Source organism: Trematomus bernacchii, unplaced genomic scaffold, assembly GCF_902827165.1.
Source record: "Trematomus bernacchii unplaced genomic scaffold, fTreBer1.1, whole genome shotgun sequence".
Lineage (NCBI taxonomy): Eukaryota > Metazoa > Chordata > Actinopteri > Perciformes > Nototheniidae > Trematomus > Trematomus bernacchii.
In genome coordinates this window covers 383,461-409,351 of record NW_022987644.1, presented here as the reverse complement: position 1 = coordinate 409,351, position 25,891 = coordinate 383,461, and the positions used below count along the sequence as shown (strand labels likewise).

At 39.2% G+C, this 25,891-nt stretch overlaps 1 long non-coding RNA gene across 1 annotated transcript; it reads left to right on the top strand.

The window, feature by feature from the left end:
• The first annotated feature begins 12,814 nt into the window (after window positions 1-12,814).
• On the top strand, window positions 12,815-14,272 carry LOC117485218. Its single transcript, XR_004556210.1, has 4 exons — window positions 12,815-12,930; window positions 13,381-13,480; window positions 14,109-14,166; window positions 14,247-14,272. It is a non-coding gene; the product is annotated as an uncharacterized LOC117485218 (long non-coding RNA).
• The last annotated feature ends 11,619 nt before the right edge of the window (window positions 14,273-25,891 follow it).

Genomic DNA, 25,891 nt, shown 5'->3' with positions numbered 1-25,891 from the left:
ATGTGCAGAAAGGTGGTTATGTACTAAACGCTTCCAATTTTAAACGTGGCTTGTTCACTGAAATAAGATTTAGTAAAACAGAAAATAAAAAGCCTGTTTATAAAAATAGGCGAACGCATTTACACTTTAGTCCCATTATGGAAGATTCTTCAATGAAATGATTACTTTCCCCACAATCCCTCAAAGTAATGTAAATCCAACATGGTCTAAATTGTTAGACTGAATTTTAAATTAGTATAATGGAAACATAAATAGCATGCGTGGCAAGCCAAGGCTCCTTTTTTTTGTCTGCATGTGAATTATTAATGACAATCAGATTGGCTTTTTTTTTTTACTTGTCATTCAACACTGATTTGATTTCCTTGGTGAAAGTGAAGTGAGATAGCTGGTGACGTTGTAGGCATCTCTCTCCCCCCCTTTCTCATGATAAATTGGGAGGCAGGCTTTGTGCGGAGTCTGGCTGGAGAGAGGAAGCACATCCAGCTGCAGAGAGCCTTCCACCATTTCATTTCAGGAGAATGGACAGCTGAGACCATGCACACACTCTCAACAGGTTTTATATCTCACTGACGGCACTCACCTGGGACTCTGTCGAGGATAAAACCATGGGAACAGAGGGGAATTCAATAACATAGCAAAACCAGTTGGATACCTGTTCATACAATGGCTCCTTCAGCTACAGCACAGCATCTGTAACCCCTGAGAAGATCAAAGTGTGGGAAAAGAGGTTTTTTTGTTGTTGTTGGAAGAGGTAGGCAGGGCGGGTTTCTGACTAACCTCATGCCTGCCCCCAGACAATTTCTGGTGGAGTCCACCTCGCTGCCCCTGGCTCTGGACTGGAGCGTGAACCTGAGCCTGTACGTGGGGCTGCTCCTCGGACTCCTGACCCTCATGCTGCTTCTCCTCTGGATGCTCCTCAAGCAGCTGAGTAACTCGGTGGGAAAATCCTCACTGCAGCCTGGACGCTCTTTCAGGCAACCTGGCTTAGAACAGAGGCTTCAGCACGTGTTGTGAAAAAAAAGGGGACAAATCTGCCAAAAACAATGCCAGGACTGAGGCGTGTTGGAGTTTCTTTGCAGATTCATGTAAGAAAATGACTTTAAAACATTAATTGTTTTGGACTCCAATGCTTATATTCCCTCTCAAAATAATAAAACGTGTACATGTTTATAGAAATCACTGTCTGTTTTTTTTAACGGTGTATTATGTCAACATTATCCCTCTGACATGCATGAGGAAACATCTATATTATCCTGCAAAATTAAAAACCTTATTATAATGCAACAGCTATTTCATTTGATCTCTCAGGTGGATAAACAGAGACAAGCAAGCATCTTATTTGCTGAGTAAAAGCACAAGCCAAGATTAAAATGCTGATTAAAGCAATGCATTCAGGTGGGCCATTTGCATTTCTCTCATCTCATTGGTAAATTGGCAGGAGGGATATTGAGGATATGCCAACGAGGAGAAATACGAAAAGAGCTATGTGCCACTTATTTTCACCTCCCTGTCCATGTCAAAAGAACAGAGTAAACGAGACCCTAGAGGGGAAAGCAAAATGTGAACTGCAAGAAGAGTTTCGCAGGTGTTCATTGCCAAGTGGTGACTAAACATATGCAGAGGCTTGTAACCCTTTTCTATCATTGTTACTTTAGGTTTATTGATGTTCTTTAGTCATTAGTGAGAGGTCGCCAGGCTGTCTGTGATTAAATGCTGTGAGAGGAATCAATATCTCCACTTCCCTGAGGGGGAGCATGTTAATTAAACATTGACATTTCATTTTCTAAAAGAGCAAGAACTAAAACAAACATGTTTCAGACTGAGAGCTCTAGGATGAGATGCCTTAGCGTTAATATTTCTACCCATAGATTGATTTAAAGGCATCTTTTCTGTTGTTTTTGTGGCTTCTATTTGCCTATTTATTTTCTTGCCAAGTAAGATGAGAAGATTGAGTTGATTTTTATAAAAAGACAAATTAATTTTGCATAATTCCCTAACAGAGCAGGACACTGATGTTCTGCGAAGGGTTAACAGCTATTTCTTAATTGCGAGTGTCCTCGTTTTCAGTATTATGGTTCATTTGTAAAAAGAACAACTGGTTTATATTTGGTACTACTTTGTCACTGATAACTACCCCTTTTAATTTCAAGTTAAAACTAAGTAATTTTTGATTGAATCCATTTTAGAAACAGCAGATATCTTAGCATAAAGACAGGAAACATGGGTAACATCTGTCCTGACTTTGTACAAAGGTTACAAAATATAACTGCCTATAAAGCTTACTAATTATCGACTTTAACCTGTACAAAAGTCAAAGTGTACATATTATAATTGGCCTATTCAGACCGAGCTATACAGCTGTTCTTCTGATTCGAGTCTTTATGCTAAGCTAACCAGCTGCTAAATCTTGCTGCATACAAAGAGTAAAGAGGTGATGGGGTATGAATCTTATTGTGTTATTCTTGTCAAGTAAGCTAATAAGTGTATTTCCCAAAAGGTTGTTCCTGTTAATACGGTCTCTCACTTCTAATGGTCGGTCTGAAAACTCCTACTATCTCTATTTCAAACAAGGAAATCTTCAGGGTTTTCCCTTCAACACATCTGAACACAGATTATTAGAGAAACTAATAACAGTTTGCAGCTCCCTTCAGCAACTGAGCTTCTGTTTAATGAGGTCTGACATTGTGGGTAGATCCCACGACGCCATGTTTCTCCTTCTCTGTTGTTGAGCTGAAATGTGTCCCCTGGCACTCCTGACCATCTGTGTTGTCTCAATCGTCCTCTAATAAGTACAGTGCCATATGTCTGCGAATACATTGCACATGTGCAGATCCATAAGAAAAATCCTTATTAATTCAGACATTAACCGAGTGACAGCCTCCATGAGACAGTATCCTGTGTGTTGTATTCCCCTGCTGGGTTTATCCTGCAGACATTGGAGAGAGAGCTTCTGGTCAAGAAAAGACAAGAACATCAGATAACATGTGGTGAAAGTGGAGGATAACAGTCTCTGTCCCACATTCTGTGTCCATTTCCTGGCCCATATGGTTGTGTTGTTGTGTGAGCTAGATGAAAACACTTGGAGTAGAGTGGTAACAGTATCACGGTTTACATTGGTATTACTATTGGTCCTAATCATACCTACATTTGGAGTATGTATTTATTGTTAACAATCACATGACACAGCTTCAAAACTCACAGCTGATGTTATTTTTCACTTATTAGTAATTTACATGTAACATGCTATTCTGCTGCTCACATGTTAACTAACATGCTTAAGTATTAACATTAGTTTGCAATTTTTAATCAGGTTTTTAATTATGTTCTTAAGGGTCATTTCAGCTGGCAGATGATTGGCTTAGTTTAGCATGGCTAAACATCTAAGACTAGGCCTATACACAGGGCCGGCCCTGACCGATTTGCTGCCCTAGGCAAGATTTTAGCTGGCGCCCCCCATGTGCGCGTTTGTGTGTGTTGGAGGAGGGGCTTTGTAAGGAAGTGGCAGATTTTCTCCGGTTGTGTATTTTCAAATTCTAGCGCACTCGAGCTGGTTTCTCCGAAATTACCTACCCCACCTTTAAGTAGTCATGCTTACAAACTTAAAATAAATATTATTTGGTGAGATGAAGATACATTTTGTGCTTAATATAATAGGTCTGAGCACATGCTAGAATGAGAGGGCTATGGTTCAGAGGTTGTAGGCCCTAAAGCCTATTTGCTTTATAGTGGAATCGAGGCTAAAGAAGCTAACAGGCAAACAGGCCAACTTCCCTACCACCTCCAGGTAATCAATGCTGGTGCGGATAATACTAGCCTACTACCTAATGTTGTTCTTTCCTATGTTTTGAAGTAATTATGCCTGACAGCAGGCAAAGCTAACTTTGCTGGTAGTTTCCCAAGTAATACTTATAGGACATTGTTTTCAAGGCTCACATCTGCCTTCATTTGATAGTTCATTTAACACGCTATACTAAGCTAACAGGCAAACAGGCTAACTTCCCTACCAACTCCAGATAATCAATACTGGTGCAGCTAATACAACTACATCATATTGTTCTGTCTTGATGGAATTGTCGGACAGCAGGCAGTGTTCATCTTACATGGAGTTTTCTACTTAAAAGTCTATTCAAATGGGCCACACTGGAAAATTAACTCTCCGTCCAATGCTACATTGTTCTTTCCAGCAGGGCTGTGGAAAGTTAGCAAACGCAAAAAGTAGATTTTCACCCTTCAAAAAACTGACTCTGACTCTATTTGTTGAAATAGAGCCATCTGCATTGATAACACCTGCCCTCAGCAGAGAGGAGAAAATGAAACAGCCCGTGAGAGGTGTTTGTGGATGTCTTGTGATTGATGATGGCTTATTGTCTGTCAGTCAGCACCTGACAAAGTGATCTGTCCACACAGCTCTGTATCCCTGCTGTCCCATGGCGCTGCGCTCATGAATGAAAAACTCACAGTTTAGAAACAACAAACAACTCAGGGAGCAGGAAGGGGAAAGCAGCAGTCAGCAGTTCCCTGATTTTTAAAGTTAGAGCACTTCATGGCAAATTTTATTTTGAGGTAAAGAAATTCAATCTTGAAACTCAATTTGACATATTGATCGCACGTCAAAGTCCATCTGCTCTGGAGCTTTAGATTTTCTTCTTCTTTTGGAGATACGGGAGTGTTTTATATGAATTTTATTAACTTTCTTTATGTAAATTAGTAACAGGGCCATTCTGCAAAATACTGTATGACATTTAAATTAGCTAATTTGTCCAGGAAGAACATTTCAACACCTAAAAAGACATCAATTTGGGATTTATTTATAATTTGGCTTTTATAAAAACACTGCACTGATTGCCCTCCTTGGAGGCACTATGATTAATGCATGCACATAATAAAACGTATTTTTCTTTCCAAATTATTTCTGAAATATTAGGTTTAAGCCACTAAAATAAAGACCTTTTTGAACATTAAAGCATGTAAACATGTCACAGTATAAAGGCACAAAATACAATTACGACATTTTAAAATGAGCATAATAGGGACCCTTTAAAGGAATAACCCCAAGACTATAGATGGAATCAAAACCTCCATTAACCCTTATGTTGTGTTCGGGTCTCCCGTGACCCGTTTCAAGTTAAAATTATATAACAACTACGCTCTAGTTTTTTTTTTATCGGAACAAGGCTTCATGATATCCTCCACAACAGCTATATAAACACTACAACACTGATTTTGACCATTTTAGCCAAGTCTGACGGTCTCTAAAAAAAAAAGTGTATAATTTGGTGTTCGGGTCTGGGGAGACCCAGCAGAATTGTTGTGGGTGACTCGGGGTCAAATTTGGCCCAATCAAGATTCATCTTTGACTTTAGACGCTCCTCCCCCACCCCCTTCATCCACTGTAACAATACTTTTTTCGCTAAATGCACCTGGTCTCCCCTCCCTCTGCCCCCCTCCCCCCACGGGAACTCAACCTTTCTCAAAGAATATGTACACTAACACTTGAACCTGAACACTACACATGCACGTGTGCAATATGTGGTGTAATGTCTTTTGGGGCCATAACATTAAATTACAACAGGATTGTACGGTTATGAATGCATAATAAGTTAGTTATGATGTAGTTAAAACAATATTGGATGATAGTCATTATTTTTGAGTGTTTTGGACTGAGATAAATCATGGGTCAAAATTGACCCGCGAGCACCATGAACGGTAACAGCTTTCGAACACAACACAAGGGTTAAGGAATTAAAAGATTTATGATAGATTTTATTTTCAAAACAGTCCATGATCCATTGCATGATTAATCATGAAGGTTGTGGACTAAAACAACTTCTCAATTATAGAAGAATGAAAGAAAAATAAATCAATATTCAATCTGATGAATGTGTTATTAGCTGCTTGTTTATAACTGATTAATGAAAATGGGCTCCACGTCAGTCTGAGATGAAACTGGAGCGCTTGTAACCGGATAACCTGAGGGATGGTGTTCACACTCTCATCCTTCATTACAGCTCTCACTTTAATTAAGGTTTGCAGGGACAGTGTTGATGATATGTGAGATGCACCTCGGCGCCTCGCTCTGCTGACTTCCAGCATCTGCTCGTCTCCTGTTTGCAGTAACACTCGTCTGCCTGGAATCAACCATTCGTGAAAACATGTCCTCCGAAATGAAACATACACTGGATATGTGCAAGGGAGAGGCAGCCAGCTAATCAAAATGACATGTTAAATCTCACTGCAAAATGGTTTATTATTATTTAAAAGGAATCTCTTTCACTGTTGATATTCAGTAATGGAAAATAACCAAATAAATGAATCATTACTTAAAGGTGGGGTAGGTAAGTTTGAGAAACCGGCTCGAGATACACTTTTTGTTATATTCCATGGAATGCTCTTAACATCCCGATAGCAATGAATATCTTAAGTGCTTTGACAAAAAATCCATAAAAAAATGTCATCTGTGGAAGCCGTAGTACTGTAAAAAGTACGACCAATCATCTGAGCCGGCCCGGCTAAAATAACTGGATGGCCTACCTGCCTGTCAGCCTTCCATCTGTGCACAAACTTATCTCGTGCCCTCATTGGTCATGTGCGCGTTCGTGTGTGTTGGAGGAGGGGCTCTGTAAGGAAGTGGCAGATTTTCTCCGGTTGTGTATTTTCAAATTCTACGCACTCGAGCTGGTTTCTCCAAAATGACCTACCCCACCTTTAAGTAAAACATGTAGATATTGTTAATTCACTCAAGTTTAAACCCATTTGTTCTATTCTATTACAATACACCGATTTACTTTTACCCCACTACATTCATTTAACAACCATTTTTACTTTACGAATTTGGGTTTACATACAAAATTCTGATCTTATCTTATTATTAGGGCTGTCAAGTTAACGCGTTCATAACGCGTTGTATGAGAGAGGTTCCAGGTTGAATTGAGGCGAATATTTGTAATGTTCAGAGGTTGTTGTGTTTAATATTCATGAGAATATTTGTCATTTTTCAAATGATAATAAACAAACATATAAAGCATATTTGTCCACTCATATGTTGATAAGAGTATTAAAAACTTGAAAAATATCCCTCTAAGGTACATTTAGAACAGATACAAAATGTGCGATTAATTTGCGATTAATCGCGATTAACTATGGACAATCATGCGATTAATCGCGATTAAATATTTTAATCGACTGACAGCCCTACTTATTATTAAATGAAATAATAGCTCTACCTCAACCAACTCAACATTTTAAATGACGCCGGCGGGGGCTACGGGGCTTAACAGGTTAAGTGTTTTTTTTTTTCACATTTAATAAACTATGAATGTGTCATACTCACTTAACGGGAAGAAACTCAGCTAACTGACGATACGAACCATTTTTACCGAAACAAAACACAAGTCTCACAAGAAGCGTCTAAATTAGCCCTGAGCGAAAAAATGCTAACGCACTTAGCACAGAACTCTAGGTATAAATACTTTATTACTTATCGGATCTACACAAACAAACTTTTTGGCGTTGCAGTTACAACTCTCCGCCAACATGGGGGTGCTGCAGCCCCCTCAGCACCCCCCCTTCCCGCGTCCCTGGTTCAATGGCATTAAAACGAGAAAAACCCGGTTGAAGGTTAATCCAATGGTTAATCCAATCCCAGATAGCAAGCGGATGTGGCCCACTTCAGGCAATGATGCGGCACTGCTGGCCTTCTTCTGGCCCGGACCAAATGGATGTGTGCCTAAAGTGGCCCACTTGTAAAATAGCAAATATGGCCCACATATCCCAAAGCAAATGTGGGCCTTTTTTGGCAAAGATGCGGTGCTCCTGCAATGTGTAATCTGGATGTCACCCTAAAGTGGCCCATGTGGGAAATGGTGAATGTGGCCCAAATATCACAAAACAACTGTGGGCCACCTTTGGCAAAGATGTGGCAGAATGGACAAAGGCTAATCTGGGTGTAAACCAAAAGTGGCCCATATATGATGAAGCAAATGTGGCCCAGTTATCTTAAAACATATCTGGGCCAGTTTAGGCAAAGATGTGGCACAGTAATCCGGATGTAAACCTAAAGTGGCCCACATTTGACATGAAAAATATGGCCCAAATATTAAAAAACAGACGTGGGCCACTTGTGGTAAGGATCCAGCACAATTGGTACCGGCAAATCTTGATATGAGCCTGAAGTGGCCCACAACTGATGCAGCAAATGTGGCCCGGTTATCTTAAAACATATCTGGGCCACTTTTGGTAAATATACGGCACACTTTTGGCGAGGATGCAACACTTTTGGCACAGGCTAATCTAGATGTGAGCCTGAAAAGGCCTACATGTGACATATAGTATAAATTGTGGATTGGACTGCCGTGTGATCCGAGATCGGGTTAGGGTAGGGGTCAGCAACCTTTACTATCTTAAGAGCCAATCTGCCCTAATTTCCATCAAATAAATGTTGTCTGGAGCCGCAAAACATATTTATACTACACTATACTTCATTCTATATGTACAAAAACTAAAGTTTGTTGCATTTATAAAATTATAGAACGACTATAAAGAGAACTCTTGACATGTGTGCATTTACCCGTTAAAACAAATCAAATCAACAAACTCTTATGAAAAGAAAGTTTGCAATAAATTATACACATTATACAGAACTTTCTGCATATTTGTGAAATATTAATAATAATTAATTTAATATTAATTAATAATCACTTACAAAAGTATCAAACTTATTTTACTGAGACTTTTCTTATTCTTAGTAAGTAAAGAGAAACATTAATCCAGGGTTAGCTCACTGAGCCGCTCTGGAGACAGATGTGACGTGTATTTCACTCATCGTAGGCCGGATACTCAAACTCTTTTTTACTTTCAGTGTCACAGTATCACCTAGATGTTTGGATTCAAACCCAAACCACTGTGGCTAACATGGTACGTGCTATATGTGTAAGCAAACACACAGAGATAATGTAATGTGAATCTCGCAATCTTTGACCCCAGGTCAGTGTGACCATTATTGTTTTGGGGGGGGCTTTAATGTGCTTCTAAATGGCAATCTTGTTTTTATTAATATACAGTTGCTCTTGCATATGCTATAGTCAGTTGACTTACTATGTTTTACATTGTGTAAGTGAAGTGTCTGAGTGATTAGGTTCAGACTTGTGAAGTTCACTGTTTTATGGTCTTGATCTTTGAATGTATATTTGGTTGAGATAATTTGGAGTTGCTGTATGTGCAAAACTTGATTGCAAATGTCTTCTTGGGACAATAAACTGTGCCATATAATATGGTATCAACGAGCCAAACTGGGTGCTAACAGGCCATGTGTGATCTAACTTCTAGATTGCTCCACAAGTGTGGGTTGGAAGTGCGGGAAGCAGGGGATTCAAATGCAGTCAGACAGGCAGACTGAAGCAGTGCAATGTTTTATTGTAAATTAGTTTACGGCAGATGCAAGTAGGCAAACAGGCAGGCAGGTGAACGGGTAACGGGTAGATAGACAATATGCAGGGAGGTAAGCAGGTTCTGGTCCAGGATCGGGTGACAGAAGTTCAAAAGCAAAAACTCAAGACAGCTATATAGCAGCTGGAATGAAAAGACAAAGAAAAAAGGATCTTGACCGGTACATGTAGTGAGTGGCTGATGAGAGAAGTGAGAAAAGGTGAGCAGGGGAATGATGAAGTCTGGTGAAAAAGTCTGAGGGCATCAGATCGCTCGAGGATGGCAGGTCTAGGGAGAAAGTTCATGGCCTGGGAGGTGAGCAGGGGCTTGAGACAGGGACAGATCGTAAAGCAGAGGGCAGAGGATGAGAGAGTGTGGCTGGAGGAAGGGACTTGGAGGCAAACTGTGACAATTTTTGGATCCTGAGGGTGACATTCTAACACCAATAAATACAAAATAAAACAATGTTTTAATTTGTCTTACATTTGGGTTAAATATTGTCATTTAAATAACTATTATAATTTTTATTAATAATGAATAACAATACATTTCTTAAAGAAAACAGTTATTAATATGTTTTTCTGACATTAACTTTTTCATCCCATATTTAAACTATGCTGCATTCGTGGGAACTAGGAAGTCCCATTTTTGAGTTGGAAAAAGCCGATGAATAGCCTTCAAGTTCTTTGTTAGAAATACAGATTTATTTTCTTTTTTTGTTCAAATCAAATCAAATATTTTCAATACTACTATGGGTCTTAAGCCCTATTGTATTTGTAGTTGTATCTTCTTGCTGTCTTGTGGTTATGTATCCGTGGGAATTAGTATAACTTCAAGTTGGAGTTTTCCCATTTCCGGGGTCTTTTGAACGCAGCATATCTGACTTGAAGCAAGCGCGAAAAAAAAGCGCCATAGAGACCGAAGTCAGTTGGAAGGATTGTCGGTGGAAAATAGAGATGGCAAATCCGGATTCTTTTAGGGACTCAGGGTCTTCTGAGTCAGTCATTGAAGAGATCCGGATCATACGAGTCATTTTAGTCATATGAGTCAGCATCACCAAGACCGTAGAAATCCTATCGGTGAAACCGAAAAGTTGATGCATTTCACGAGCATATTATTATTCCATATATTTTGAATATATATATATCTTTGTATATATATATATACATGGGCGTAGGAAGCATCCTGAATGTGGGGGGGACATTTTTAACGGGGGTGTGGGGGCGAAAAAAAATATAGATTTCCTGTATTCTGGTGCATTTTAACAGGTGGTTTGATACTTTTATGTGGCTATACTAGCATGAGGAAAATGATGGGTACATTTTGTAATTTCAGTAGTAAAGAAAGGAAACATATTTGATTATTAATTCAGAGCTGTCTTTGAATTAATAAAAAGCAGTTTAAATGCCCATTTTTTGTACATTTATATACAACAATAAATATTTGTGAGTGCATTGAGAGATATTGTTGTGGAGAGTCATTTATATATAAATCGCAAAATACATTTGTGAATCCTTCTGTGAGCATTTATTAATATTGAGACTGATCTGACTCCATACAGATGTTAAGTTCACCTAGGAATGGTATCATTGACTTAAATGTTCAAATAAATGTTGCTCTTCTGTCTATATTGGTCATATGATGCCCCTTGACTGAAATGTTTCCTGTTCAAGATCCCCACTGATTTCCTTAAAATCCTGGGATGAGAGTCCACATCACAATTTACTCTCAACTGTCATTTCCCTTTCATCACTCACCTCAGCAATGGACCTCTCTCCACTGTCCCTGTATTCTGCCTCTGACTCACTCTCAAGTGCCTAGATGTCAAGAGAGGTGGTGAAGTGATAATAAATACTGATAAATACTAGTAACCTGGCATTTCAATGCCTTTTCTCATCTAAACTATTCAGTATTTGTATCTCTCTATCATGACATAAAGACGAAACTCCTCTCCAGAAGTGAGACACCGCCATCACTGTTAACTGATTAACTGCTACCAGCTGATGACTTACTTTCCTCTTCTTTGAAAAAAATGTTCTTATGTCCATGTTGTCTGGGGGAGAAAACATATCAAACCAAGAGATCGTCAGCTTTGATTTTCGCTGTATTAACCATTTCCTGAACATTTGGTGTGTGTGCCTTACCTCCGCTACCGGCATCGCTTCATACAACAGATCTGAGCTGTCCAACTATGACATCACTCCTTGAACATGCGCGCGCTATGTGAGAATCTGCCTTGGTACAAAGTAGCAGTGAAAACATGGAACGGAGTTTCATTGATTTGGGCATTCTCTCAATAAGCAAGTGGAATGGATTTCATTTGATAATGAAGCACTGACACAGCGCTCGACAAAGTGCAGCGAGTGGATAGACCGATTCACGGACTTTCCGCATAGTAAAAGTGGGGGGGTCTAAACTAATCATTTGAAAAAGTGGGGGGGACTTGTCCCACCCTCATATAATGGCTGCGACGCCCATGTATATATATAATATCTGCATGTATATTTTCTATTTCGACATGTATATTTTGTATTTTATTTTCTTTTTCTTTCTATTCTTGTATATTTTGTAGTTTTGTTTTATTGTAAAATGCCTTTTATGCTGCTGTAACAACAACAATTTCCCAATTTGGGATCAATAAAGTACTATCTATCTATCTATCTATCTATTAAACTGACGTTATATTAACCTCCGCTACACAGTGTATTTTGCTTTAATAAAAAATGTTGATCACAAAAAAAAGGGTTATTTTGCGATTTGGCAAATCTGAGTCTGCTGTTGACTCGTGCATGAGGACGAGTCTGCTGGATCTCTGGATCTGCTGCTATATACGGCTCCGAGTCCGCACGAGTCTGCTCTGCTGTGTGTTGCACAGTGAGTCAGGATTTGCAAATCTGAGTCTGCTGTTGACTCGTGCATGACGACGAGTCTGCTGGATCTCTGGATCTGCTGCTATATGGTTACGGCTCCGAGTCCGCACGAGTCTGCTCTGCTGTGTGTTGCAGCGAGTCAGGATTTGCGAATCTGCGAATCTGCGAGTCTGCTGTTGACTCGTGCATAATATAGCGCGGGAGCCGGGTGCTGGAGGAGGGGCTATGCTCGTGCACATGACGAGTATGGATTGCTGGATCTGCTATGCTATTACGGTTAGGAGCCGTCGGCTCCTCTGAGTCCCCACGAGTCTGCAGGAAGTTTCACTGATCCGCGTCCCCTCCCCTGAGCCAAACGATAACTTCTGGCAGGCAGCTATCCTGTATACTTGCTAAAGGGTAGGCAGATGGACTGGGGTACGTTGTAATGTGATTTTACATGTTATAAAGAGAGTAGCGAGTGACGCAATTTATAGTTTTAATTTGTACGTCACACCAAGTGTGGGACTCAAGGACTCGGGTTAATGGAGAGGGGAGACTCGTCACGACCAGCTCATTTCTAGGATCCGGGTTAATGATCCGGATGAATCACGACTCGCCCATCTCTCGTGGAAAACTGTGCAAAAGTGGAGTCGCGGTAAGTTTTAAATGAAATGATAAACATGACTTTCTGCTGGCAATCGGTATTTTACTAATCTATATGCTCAGTGGAGCTAACTCCAGTTAAGCTAATATTCTCAGTTGGAGCTAACTCCAGATCTTTAAGCTAATATTTTCAGTTGGAGCTAACGTCAGTTAAGCTAATATTCTCAGTTGCAGCTAACTCCAGTCAAGCTAATATTCTCAGTTGCAGCTAACTCCAGTCAAGCTAATATTCTCAGTTGGAGCTAACTCCAGTTAAGCTAATATTCTCAGTTGGAGCTAACTCCAGATCTTTAAGCTAATATTCTCAGTTGCAGCTAACTCCAGTTAAGATAATATTCTCAGTTGTTATGCCGTGATATTTGCTACAAACTGAAAATCCAACAGGTAGCCTACTGAAGTAAAGAGAGTCCCTTAACACTGGAATCGTTTTTTTATCCCCCAGCAATATCTGACTTGAAGCAAATAAGCGCGAAAAAAAGGCGCCCTCAAGAGGAAGTCAGTTGGAAGGATTGTCGGTGGAAAACTGCAAAAGTCGAGTCGCGGTAAGTTTTAAATGAAATGATAAATATGACTTTATGCTGGCAATCGGTATCACTAAGCTATATTCTCATTCTCAGTGGAGCTAACTCCAGTTAAGCTATATTCTCAGTTGGAGCTAACTCCAGTTAAGATAATATTCTCAGTTGTTATGCCGTGATATTTGCTACAAACTGAAAATCCAACAGGTAGCCTACTGAAGTAAAGAGAGTCCCTTAACACGACAATAATTGTTTATCCCCCAGAAATATGTGTAATTCTGTGAATGTAAAACCCACACACCTCAAACTTTAATTATTCCTGTGTTATTTTCCAAAGATAATGTACACTTTTTAATATTGTAGTTAATCTCCTGTTAGCAGTTTGTTTAAATGTATCAGTCATGTTGTTTTTTGTTTTGTAGAAGCGCACCATTTATTGATTTGTTGTAAAAACGAATCGGAACTGAACTTGATCACAATAATAGATACAATTCATACCAATTTTGGGAGGGAGTAAGGCATCACATGTTTTTATGTGTAGGAAGTTGTTAAATTATAGCAAAAACCCTGTTACACATTTTGTTTTTGTCTTGTAATTTGTTTGTATCATGATGTTTTTGAACTTAACAGTAATATTCACACTATGTTACAGAAATTTGAAAGTGGGCAGAAAATAGTGGTTGAGTGGCAAGTGCACTATCACCATTAAGGTAAGCTGCTTCCATGTGATACATTTCGCTAAACTATATGAAGTATCAATGTTAAATGTTGTTTCTTCTTTCTTTTTCAGAGTAACTGGCTGTTGACAACCTATACAGGTTGGCTAATTCTCTAATAATTATATAGTCTTACATGCAGTATATTGTATGTTTTTTAAATTTTTTAAATTACATTTAACACTAGAACCGCCAACGGGTAAATTTGTGAAAAAACTTTGGGTTTGTGTCATGCATTACTGATTGAGATCACTCAGATCCGCCATTCAGTATCCCCATTGGATCTCCAACGTTTACTATCATACGTCACGTTCACAGTGAAAAGTCTGCCAACTCGCGCCGAGTAAATTGCACAGACAGCAGCTAGTAAGATTGATTTCAGCAGCCGCTTGTCTGGAAATGCCGAAGACTAGAAACGGTTTTGAAAACTTTTGTCACGTAGTGATTGTCTTCTCAATAAAACATCTTTGCTGATGTCTTCTGGCCAATCAGAATCAAGATAACGGCGTGGTGTTGTTGGAGGAAGTCCCGACGGAGAATACTTTTGCTGTAGAACTACTCTTTATACATCCATGGATACAACATTCAACGTAATGAAATAAGACCCCATGGTTTGATGATTGATAGGTGTGTGCCTTTGTGCAGGTGTGTTGCAGGTTTTACGATTGGGGTGGAGCTGAAGAGGCTAATCAGCGCGATCACGGACACCTCCGGAGCCGAGGTGCTATTATGCCCAGCTGCCCGGAGTCACACGGCGGGCCTGTCTCTCTCCAAAGCGGCTCGGCGATCCTCTCGACCACCTATCTCTGCATTTACCACAATAAATGTGCCGTGGTTTTGTAAACTCATGTATGTCTCCTTGTCTTTCCGTTGTGGCCTACGAGCCGGTCATAACAAAGAGTAAGTTATTTTTACCTGTAATAAACTACTACTGTTTGATGAGAAATCAAATCATGGTTTGCTATATATGAATGATATGTTATAGGAGCAAATAATTCAGGGAAGAAAGGATAGGCCTACTAAGTATTTCCATTAAACTTTATTTTTAGAAATGTACAAAATGAACATAAATATACATATATACACGGTATATCATCCATTCCTCCCCGCATCTTGCCTGGGCGCAGCCAGTGCTTTTTAGGACGAGGCCTCAGTGTGGTAGTCCGGTCCCCGTCATGTATTGTCCGCCAGGATCTGGCTGGACGAAATCAAATGCAAATCACAAAATATTAGAGAAACTTAGTTGTTTTAGATTCGTTAGTAGTAGTTGTGGTAGGAGTGTGGATCTATCTAATCCATCTAATGAACAGCTTGCCAGCTAATAAGCTAACCTAGCTTTCTTGTTTACTTTGGTAGCTAACACGATATGAACGCTAGCTCGGAGGAACGGCAACTATAATGTAGTGTAATAAAACTACTAAGAACAAAAGCTAGTGGTTCATATTAGGCTAGCAATAACGTGTTTATAATTGCAATCTTATATGGGTATTCTGCTACGTTCGGTCATACATTGTAACTTGCATGAATACATTGTTTTGCGCTAGCATGTATAGCTAGCCTCGTTAGCTATACATGCAGTATGTACATGTACTGTCACAATGTACGGTAAATCACCCGGTGTGTGTGACTGCAGACATTCTCCTGCCATGACAAACATGTAAGGCCATCTGCTGACATTGTAGTTGATATATTTAAACGCTAGCAACGTAGCATAACATAAATGTTTTTCCGAGCAAACCCATGTCTAGCTCCGTTGGTTAGATCGGTAGCAAACACGCTACGCCAGCTATAATGTAATTACGTTTCGCGACTGACCGCACGGCAAATCACCCGGAGTATACTGTCAATAGGTATTTTGTGTGTGAATGCAGACATTCTCCTGCTATGAGATACATGTATGCAAGGCCATCTGCTGATATTAGAGTTGATATATGGAAACGCTAGCAACTTAGTTAGCACAGTTAGCACTGTGTCAATGGCTTAGCAGTCCCACACAGTTTACACATTTAAACAGTCTTGTTTGATAAATACACAAATAACAATGCAAACTTACAGGTTGTGTACCCGAATCTTCCCCTGCTCCAAACGGTCCAAACAAACTAGGAATAGCATCGTCCTTCAGTTTCAAATGCTGTGCATATCCGGCCTCAAACTGGGCAATGTTTTGGAAGCTTTCGTCTGTGAAATGCCGGTTCTTCGAACCTCTGAAGGAACAGTGTTAAAAAGACATTTCAACCACTGACTTCGTCGTGGTTCTTCCGTCGGTAGGACAAACAGCTCAGATTTCTCCTCACATTTCAGGAAACAGGTCCTTGGCAGTGGCATGACTGGATCGATTGTGAACTGAACCAGAGCTTCCAACAGTAAATGTTAGGCTGGCAGAGGGTGCGGCCAGCGCCGCTGGGTGTGGCCATAGCTCTTCGGGATTGGTCCATTTCGTTCCGGGTACCGCATGACATCATGCGGTACCCGGAAGAATCAAATGGGCAGTGACGTATCTCCAACGAGGCAGGTATTTTCTGTGTTAGAGTTTTACTCGCTACAGGGTGTACTTTGAGGGTTTTGACTCTGCACACCGTTTACATGCATAAAAACCTTCATAACACACAAGGGGACGGGTAATAACCGGAAAAGCATGACATGGGAGCTTTAAACACTTGAACCGCCAGGGGTCGCTGTATACCTAAAACCGCCAACGGGTAAAATGTACCCGCTATTAGAATGCATTGATTTTCAAGGTACAATGTTCTTTTATTTATCATACTAGAACACAGGGTTAAGAGTGAGTTTGATCGCACAGTGATGAAACTTATACCAACAGAATCTGTGGACTCTCAGCTTTCATATGATATCTAGTTTGTGCAGATTGCATGAAGTATAAAAGATCGCTAACGTTAGTTATGAGCAAAGTGTCTCTCTATCTATCTATCTATCTATCTATCTATCTATCTATCTATCTATCTATCTATCTATCTATCTATCTATCTATCTATCTATCTATCTATCTATCTATCTATCTATGTAGTTATCTATCTATCTATATATATCTCTATATCTCTATCTCTCTATCTATAAGGAACCGCAGTAAACAACAGGCGTTGCTATAGCAACACGTCATGTTGTGGAAGATCTTCAGAAGCAACTGGAAGAGTCAAGGATGCACATCTTGATTCAGGAGGACCTAGCAACAAAGAAAGAAGGGGACGTTGCTGAAAAGATACACGAGATGGTGGAGTCAGTGACTGCCTCTCATCAGTTGGAGTTAAGAGAAAGTAGTGAGACAAATATTCAAAACACAAGAAAGCTGGAAGATGAGAGATTGGCTTTGAGTGAGACGAATGCCAACATTACTGCTGAACTTGACTCTGTGAGAGCACACAAACAGGCAGGGATAGAACAGTTGAGACAAGCACAGAACGATTTTCAGGATATGGTAGTATTTCGGAATGAGCGAGATAAGAGCCATGCAGATGAGCTGGTTAGACTTCAGTCTCTGACTGTGAAAGAAAACGAGGAAAATGAAATCCTGAAAAAAGTTGTGGAAGATCTTCAGGAGCAACTGGAAGAGTCAAGGATGCAAATCTTGATTCAGGAGGACCTAACAACAAAGAAAGAAGGGGATATCCCAGAGTCGTCACTTGATGAGGATGAGACCAGAAGTGTGTGGCGTTATGGTTCTAGAGGTGCACTAAGATTTGCTCTGTGTGTCAGCGCTTTAGTGACTGTCACCGGTGGTATCATTGCCGCATCAGTGGATGCCTTCAACCCAGACTGTAACGGCAGCGAGCCAAGCTATTTATGCAGCCTGCTAACGTCATTCTGCGACATCACCCACGAACCCTTCTAAACAGCTTCAGCTCAATTATTTGTTTATAAATATAAATGATCAATATAATGTGAGATTTATTGATCATTTATATTTATAAATGAAGAGGCGGCTTGATGCTCCCAGTCCCAAGCCAGTACGGGTTTACGCCGGGTGCTCCCGTTTTTTCCCGCAGACACACACATCATAAAAAAAATGACCAGAGTGATGAAGCTCTGCTAAGAGAACTCCTTAAGACCAGAGCGATGAGAGCCTCCCAGAGTCCTCGCTTGCTGAGGCTCGGGGGCCAGAAGTTTGTGGCATTGTTGTGCTTAGGGTCTACTAAAGGTAGCTCTGCAAGTTGGCATCAGCGTTTTGGATGTGACTGTTTTCGCTGTAATCATGGCCGATTATTTGTTTATAAATATATATGATCAATATAATGTGATACTTATGTTTATAAATTAATAGGCGGCGTGATGTTCCCAAGCCAGTATGGGTTTACCCCGGGTACTCCGTTTTTTTCCCGCAGACACACATTAACTAAAAAAAAAAGACCACAGCAATGAGAGCTCTGCTAAGACAACTCCTAAGGACCAGAGCAACCAGAGCCATAATATTAGCAAAGTGTGTATCAAATGTTGTGAATATCACAGAAACTATCTGTGAGAATCTTTGAATCAGAATCAAAATCAAGTTTATTGCCAAACAATTTAGCATTAAAAATGAATAGAGACAAGTATTCACACCACATTTAAATGTAACAAGACAATGAACCTTAACAGCTGAAAAACGAAAACACTTGGGACAATGATAATATGAGAATACATCGCAAACTACAGTGTATAATACTTTAAAGTGGAGGGCTGTGCAAAATATAGTCAGAGAGCATGGCTCACTGTATTAAGAAAACATGATGTGCATTAATGTAGTGCATAATGATTGTGGGATTGTGGGTTTGTGTGAAGCGGAAGGACTCACCAGCAGTGACTAGGGAGTCACACTGAGTGATAGTTTGATAGAATTGTTATTTGTTAAATTAAGATTAATTGAAGTTTCAAGATTGCCTATAATACGTTAAAAAAATTATAAAGATCTAAGCTCTGGCCTCATCACTCCAACATTGAGGACTGATGATTCAACACCTATCCCATCAGTGGCGGCTCCAGAGTATTTTTGTTGGGTCATTTCAAACCTTTATTTAACCAGATTGGTCCCATTGAGATCATAGATCTCTTTTTCAAGGGAGACCTGCATTTCAAGGGAGACCTGCAAGTAATCTATGTTAGGGCTAACCCATACAGTGGTGGGGCTCAAGTCAGTAGGTTCAAGGTTCAAGGTTCTTTATTTTGTCATACGAACATAGCTACAGTGTAGTTATGCCGATTAAATTCTTAGGTCACAGGCTTCTCCAACAGTGCAACACAATAACACAGATAAACAGAAAAATATAGTGCAAGTAAATAGTAATATAGTAAGCCAAACCTAACCCTAACCCTAACCCTAACCCTACAACAGAAAAATAGTTTAAACTAGAAAATGCATTTCCTGCAGAAAATGCGTGCGAATGCTGTAAACTGTGAACATTTGTGGCTGAATTTAGCTGAAAATGCAGAAAAAGCTGAATATGTTATTAGCTGAATGGTAGCTGCTTTTAGCTCCAAAAATGCAGAAAAAGCTTAATATTTAAAAGAAAAGGTTTAAAAAAAGGTATAAACAACAACATGTATAGCCTTGATGTCCTGAAATAGCTGAATAATGTAATAGTTGAATGGTTTCTGCAGCTGAAAATAGGCTGAAGGAGTTAAATATCAGATGTAAGTAGTAGTGAATGAATTTGTATTAAGATGAGAAAAGAAAGTAAAAAGGCTTGGGAAAGCAGCAGAATATTTGAACTGCAAACTTTTGAACTAACTTGATGGTGAATTATCTGTCGCCATGGCAACGGCATTTGATGACACCCCATAATACGCTTAGATGTGTTGATGGCTGCATCGTTACCAAACCTGTGAAGTTTTGGGCCATTTCGAGCATTTTCACTGAAGTTATGAGAAAACCGTGTTTCATGGTGAGCATTGTGTTGCCATGGCAACGGCATTTGAAGAAATCTCAAAACTGTCCCGTAGATGTCTTCACGGCTGGACTGTTAGCACACATGTGAAGTTTGAGCACTTTTTGAACATTTTCATAGCAGTTATACATTACATTAGGAGGTTACATTACTCTCTCTCTTCTCTCTCTTCTCTTGATCACCCTCTCAATCTTCTATCGCCCTCTCTCTTTTCTCTCTCTCTTCTCTCTCTCTTCTCTTGATCGCCCTCTCTCTCTTCTCTCTCTCTTCTCTTGCTCGCCCTCTCGCTTTTTTTTAATTTTCCAACCTAGGAGAGGTTTTCCTACGTTTTTCATGAAAACATATGTCTGAGGAGTGTAGGGTTTGGGAATTATGGCAAGTTTTAAAAAATAATTTGGGGAGAATTTGAAGCACTGCTGCACTCTGTTTTGAGATCAAAGCACTCTAGACTTAACGAGCTGCTCCATCCACACTAATGTTAAAATCTGAAAAAGGCCTCTCTACCAAGCTCCAAACTAAGTTAAATATCTCAAAAAGTGTAAAAGATATCAAAAATCAAAATCAATTTTGAATAGCTGAAGGTCTTGTGATCATTTGAAAGTTGGAATGAAGTGTTAGCTAACCCTAACCCCTTAGGTTAACCCTAACCCTAACCCTAACCCTAACCCTAAAATACACAGCCGGAAAAAATCTGCCACTTCCTTACAGAGCCCCTCCTCCAACACGCGCACATGACCAATGAGGGCACGAGATAGGTTTGTGCACGAGATGGAAGGCTGACAGGCAGGTAGGCCATCCAGTTACTTTAGCCGGGCTCGCTAATTGGTCGTGCTTTTTACAGCGCTACGGCTTCCACAGATGACATTTTTTAATGTATTATTGTCAAAGCATTTAATATATTCATTGCTATCGAAATGTTAAGAGCATTCCATGGAATATAACAAAAAGGGTTTCTGAAATAAATTACATACTCCACCTTTAATGCAATTTTTGTGTTTTGTTACTTTGTTCTGAAAGCTGAACCTGCTGCTCCTCACAGAGAGAAGAGGGAAGAGGCTGTGTGAATTACTTTACATTGTGGATATAAGTGTGGATAGCCCCCATTGTTCTGTGAGTCAAAATGAAAGACAGCCCACACACCTATCAATCATCAAACCATGGGGTCTTATTTCATTACGTTGAATGTTGTATCCATGGATGTATAAAGAGTAGTTCTACAGCAAAAGTATTCTCCGTCGGGACTTCCTCCAACAACACCACGCCGTTATCTTGATTCTGATTGGCCAGAAGACATCAGCAAAGATGTTTTATTGAGAAGACGATCACTACGTGACAAAAGTTTTCAAAACCGTTTCTAGTCTTCGGCATTTCCAGACAAGCGGCTGCTGAAATCAATCTTACTAGCTGCTGTCTGTGCAATTTACTCGGCGCGAGTTGGCAGACTTTTCACTGTGAACGTGACGTATGATAGTAAACGTTGGAGATCCAATGGGGATACTGAATGGCGGATCTGAGTGATCTCAATCAGTAATGCATGACACAAACCCAAAGTTTTTTCACAAATTTACCCGTTGGCGGTTCTAGTGTTAAATGTCATTTAAAAAATTTAAAAAACATACAATATACTGCATGTAAGACTATATAATTATTACTGTGTATTGACCAATGGAAAAAAACCACACCAACATAACACATAAATAAAACAAGGATAACTGTGACTTATTGTTGAGTAAATAACAGTGTGTGTGTTTTAAACCTTGGTCCTCCCCGCAGAGATTTCTCCACTTTCTATGATTTTTATTTTAAATGATATTGTCAACTGTATTTAAAAAATGTCTGATCGGATTGGCAAAAACTTCAGAATTTGTATTGACCGCCATTCAAATGACAGCTTTGTTTTCCCCCAAAAGTGGGCGGGGCCGTAATTTTTGCCCGGATGTGACGCATGTGTTACTCTCATCTATATAATAAGTGAGGAATTTCATGAAAACATATTTATTTACTTTTGTTTCAACATTGGATATTTTGTGTTTGTGGTGGATTCAATCGAATATCAAGAAAATGATTTATGTAAACATGTTTTACTTTTGTTTTAAACATTGCCCGTCTCCGCCCATCACTCTCCTCCTCTGCTGCTGAAACCCTGATTCATGCATTCATCACATCACGACTCGACTACTGCAATAGCATCCTCTAGAGTCTACGGCATACCATCCAACCTCCTCAATAAACTCCAACATATCCAGAACTCTGCTGCCCGCCTCACCCACACCCGCTCCCGAGACCACATCACTCCCGTCCTCCAGAACCTATTTATTTGTTGTTCTTTTCTTTTTACTATCTCTGTAAAGCGACTTTGAGCACCTGTAAAAGCGCTTACAAAATAAATCTATTATTATTATTATTACTTACATTTTACGTTTTTTTACATGTCACTTATTAGTTTTTATATTACGAGTTACATATTTAATCACAGATAATAATTTGTATTTTATGTACATCTGCAGTATTTTCTGAAAGTGCAAAAATACTGTAAATATTATATAGTACATTTACTATATATATTTAAATAAATGTTATTTGTTTTTATTGTCAAAATACTTAAAATAATGTTTTAATTTATAGTTAATATCTGGAATTTTACAGGATTTTTGCAAGTTATTTAAAAAAACATGATAATTACTATATATATTTTTTTACAGTTATTTCCTGTAAAATTAGGATATTTATTTACAGTATACTTTAAAGGGGACCGATCATGCAAAATGCACTTTTGTACGTCTTTTATACATGAATATGTGTCTCCGGTGTTCCAGGGAACTCACCAAGTGTCAGAAAACACAACCCTCTCTATTTTCCTCCATACCCAAATCTCTAAAAAAGGGGCTGCAACGGATCTGATAAAAACTGATCCAGATTTGAACACTGTCCTGACGTCAGGACAGTGGCGCTACGGCTATTGGGCCAACTCCACCAATCAGGAGGAGACAGCCGCGGCCATTGCCGTTCGAAAGCGCTTGAGACGCGGTAGTACATATGCCAGGCCTGTAGATGGTGCTGTTCTCACAGAATCTGCCCTTGCAAAAACAGAGCTAAAACATTTCAAATTGAGCAAAATGAGGCATGGCTAAAATGCATGATCTGTTTGGTATTTTGAAAAAAAAAAAGTATAAATATGCCTTATGCCTTAGGTATGGTCCTACACTATATTCAAATATAGCATGATAGGTCCACTTTAATTTCTGGTTTATTTCTTTATGATTTTATAAATTCAGATTATTCTACATGTTATGACAAACATTTCTTTATGTGTCTGTGTCACTTTGAAATGATTACTGATAATCCATCATTCCATTTTTATGTCAAAAACTGAGTTTTCATATTAGCTGCTATGATAGCTACCAGAGTGTATGACAGCTTCCTGTTTTGGGTATTCTGGCTATGCATCACTCTCACTCCTTATTTGGTAACGTGTAGGTGGATTTAGGAACTTCTCCTCGATTCTATTGGCTCTGACGGTTAAAAAGAGATGTCAATCATCAAAATCGACCAAGGGGGGCCGGAGATATGGAAAATCCACCCAAATGACCACAGAAGTATTTGTTGTTGTTGCTAAATCTCTCTAAAAAGGTCAAATGTCACTTGTTTTGCATAAATCTTGATACAGGGTACTTATTATATGTTATAGTTTGGATTCCTAAAGCTTTTAGTCTACTATCCCATCATTCAAGGGTGGTTTTCACTATGATTCAATTCAATCTTTATTTCAGACTCAAGGTCCATATCACATACAAAATGACAAAATACACAAAAAATAAATAAGATTAAAAAGCTAAACAAAAAAACAGATGAAAAACATAAAATCAGTCCATTTACAGCTAGCCACACCGTCTGTAGAGGCTGTTGCGCCAATGTCTCCAAATCATGGAAGAGAACCGAGTAGAACTCTTCACAGGGTTAATTAAAATCGAGATAACATGATTGTCTGACTCTTCTAGGCGACACATGAATTTGCACATTACATTTCTTAAAAGGGCTTGACAGGTACAGTAGGTACCCCCAAGTTAACAAACAGCTGGCTGGCACTGTGCCATCTCGGTACCCTCACCAGCAACCGTAAAGCATCATTGTATGCAACTTTTAGTTTTTGCATGCTGCTAGCCTTGTAGTTACTCCACAGGTGAGCCGTGTACAATGGTGTACAGAAAGCTTTAAAAAGTGATACCTTGACATCTACAGAGCACTTGTGAAATTTCCGCATTAATATGTTTGCCTGGGCATACAGTTTGCAGCGTTGTCTATGGATGTCTTTGTCATCTGTGAGATCATCAGAGATATAATGACCAAGGTACTTAATCTCACTGCACACAAGAAGAATGTTGCTACTGAGAATAAAATGAGGAAATACAGCCTTTGTATCCTCTTTACTTCGCACAATCATGATGCTACTCTTCTTGGCGTTATACTTAATATTAAAATCAATGCCATACTGGTAACGAATCCTCAGAAGCTGTTGTAAGCCTGCACTGTACGGGGAAATGATGATCTGCGTACATAAGGTGGTTGACAACAGTATCACCGATGACACAGCCAGTATAAGTCATGTTTTTTTTTTGGACGGACACTATAATTTATGTTCAATCAGAATTTACTTTAAAATTTAAAAAATCTATATTGATTCTGACTTTTCTACATCCAACTCACAGGTTTGTCATTGCTTTGAGAAAAAAGATTATTAATTTACCCCTTTTAGAAGTGAAGTTATAGTCATTTGTTCTGGGAATGTCATTTTTGAGCCTGAGACCTGAGAAACAGGCTCGGGTTGTATAATTCAATAAGTATAGATAGTATAACACTGACAGAGGATATTTTTCTGTATTGAGTATTTTTTTACTAATGTAGTAAAAATGTAATGTAGAATTGAATGTCACTGTGATTATATTTTAGTACAAGATACGAATAATCCACCTCTGATAAGGCTCAAATACAAATCATCTGTTCTTTTAATATATTAATTACTTTATTTCGGAACATGTTGATTTAAAAAGGGTATACAGTCAGACAGAAGTACATTTAGAGTTCCTTTTTTCAAATATTTAGTTACCACTTTATTCATAATTATTATTCGCAAAAAGAAATTACTTAAGGGGATGAGTAACTATTTTCTCATTAATTAAATATACCAGGAACCCCACCGGAACATTTTTTAACGTCTTAAAACGGCCTCCACTATTCATAACAACATCTCTTTAGACCCACTTGCTTTTAAATATTTAACCCTTTGTCACTTTTTTAAAGGTCGCACAAAAAACGTCGTGATGAGGTCATGATCTCGTGTTTCCACTGACAGCGCGGGACACTCGATCCCTGCAGGAAGAGGAAGTCCTGACAGCTTTCCCTTGTGAAAATAAAGAGCTCCACCTGAGCCGCACTTCACCTGCGAGGAGAGAGCAGAAACACACCTGTCGGTAAGAACACTTACGGTTTCTAATTCCTCTGGACTCATGCTTTGTTTTAGAGAGTAACATACTAACGGTGGTGGAAGAAGTACAACACGTTTTAATATAATTTAAACAGATTATAGGCAGCAAAATGTTCCCTGTCGATGGTTTACTATTATATAGGTTGTTTTGGATTCATATTACTGCTGCATTGTTGTGTGGGTTGCTTTTAACTGCTGTATAGGTGTTGTATTTCATTCCTATATATATACTGTCGCTTCATTATCATATATGATCACTTATCCAGAAGTCTTTTAACGTGTTTTAGCACCTACCATATTTACAATGTTGTTTTTAAACTATTCTGTATCTCTTTTATGCATCTGTTATTCCATTATGTTT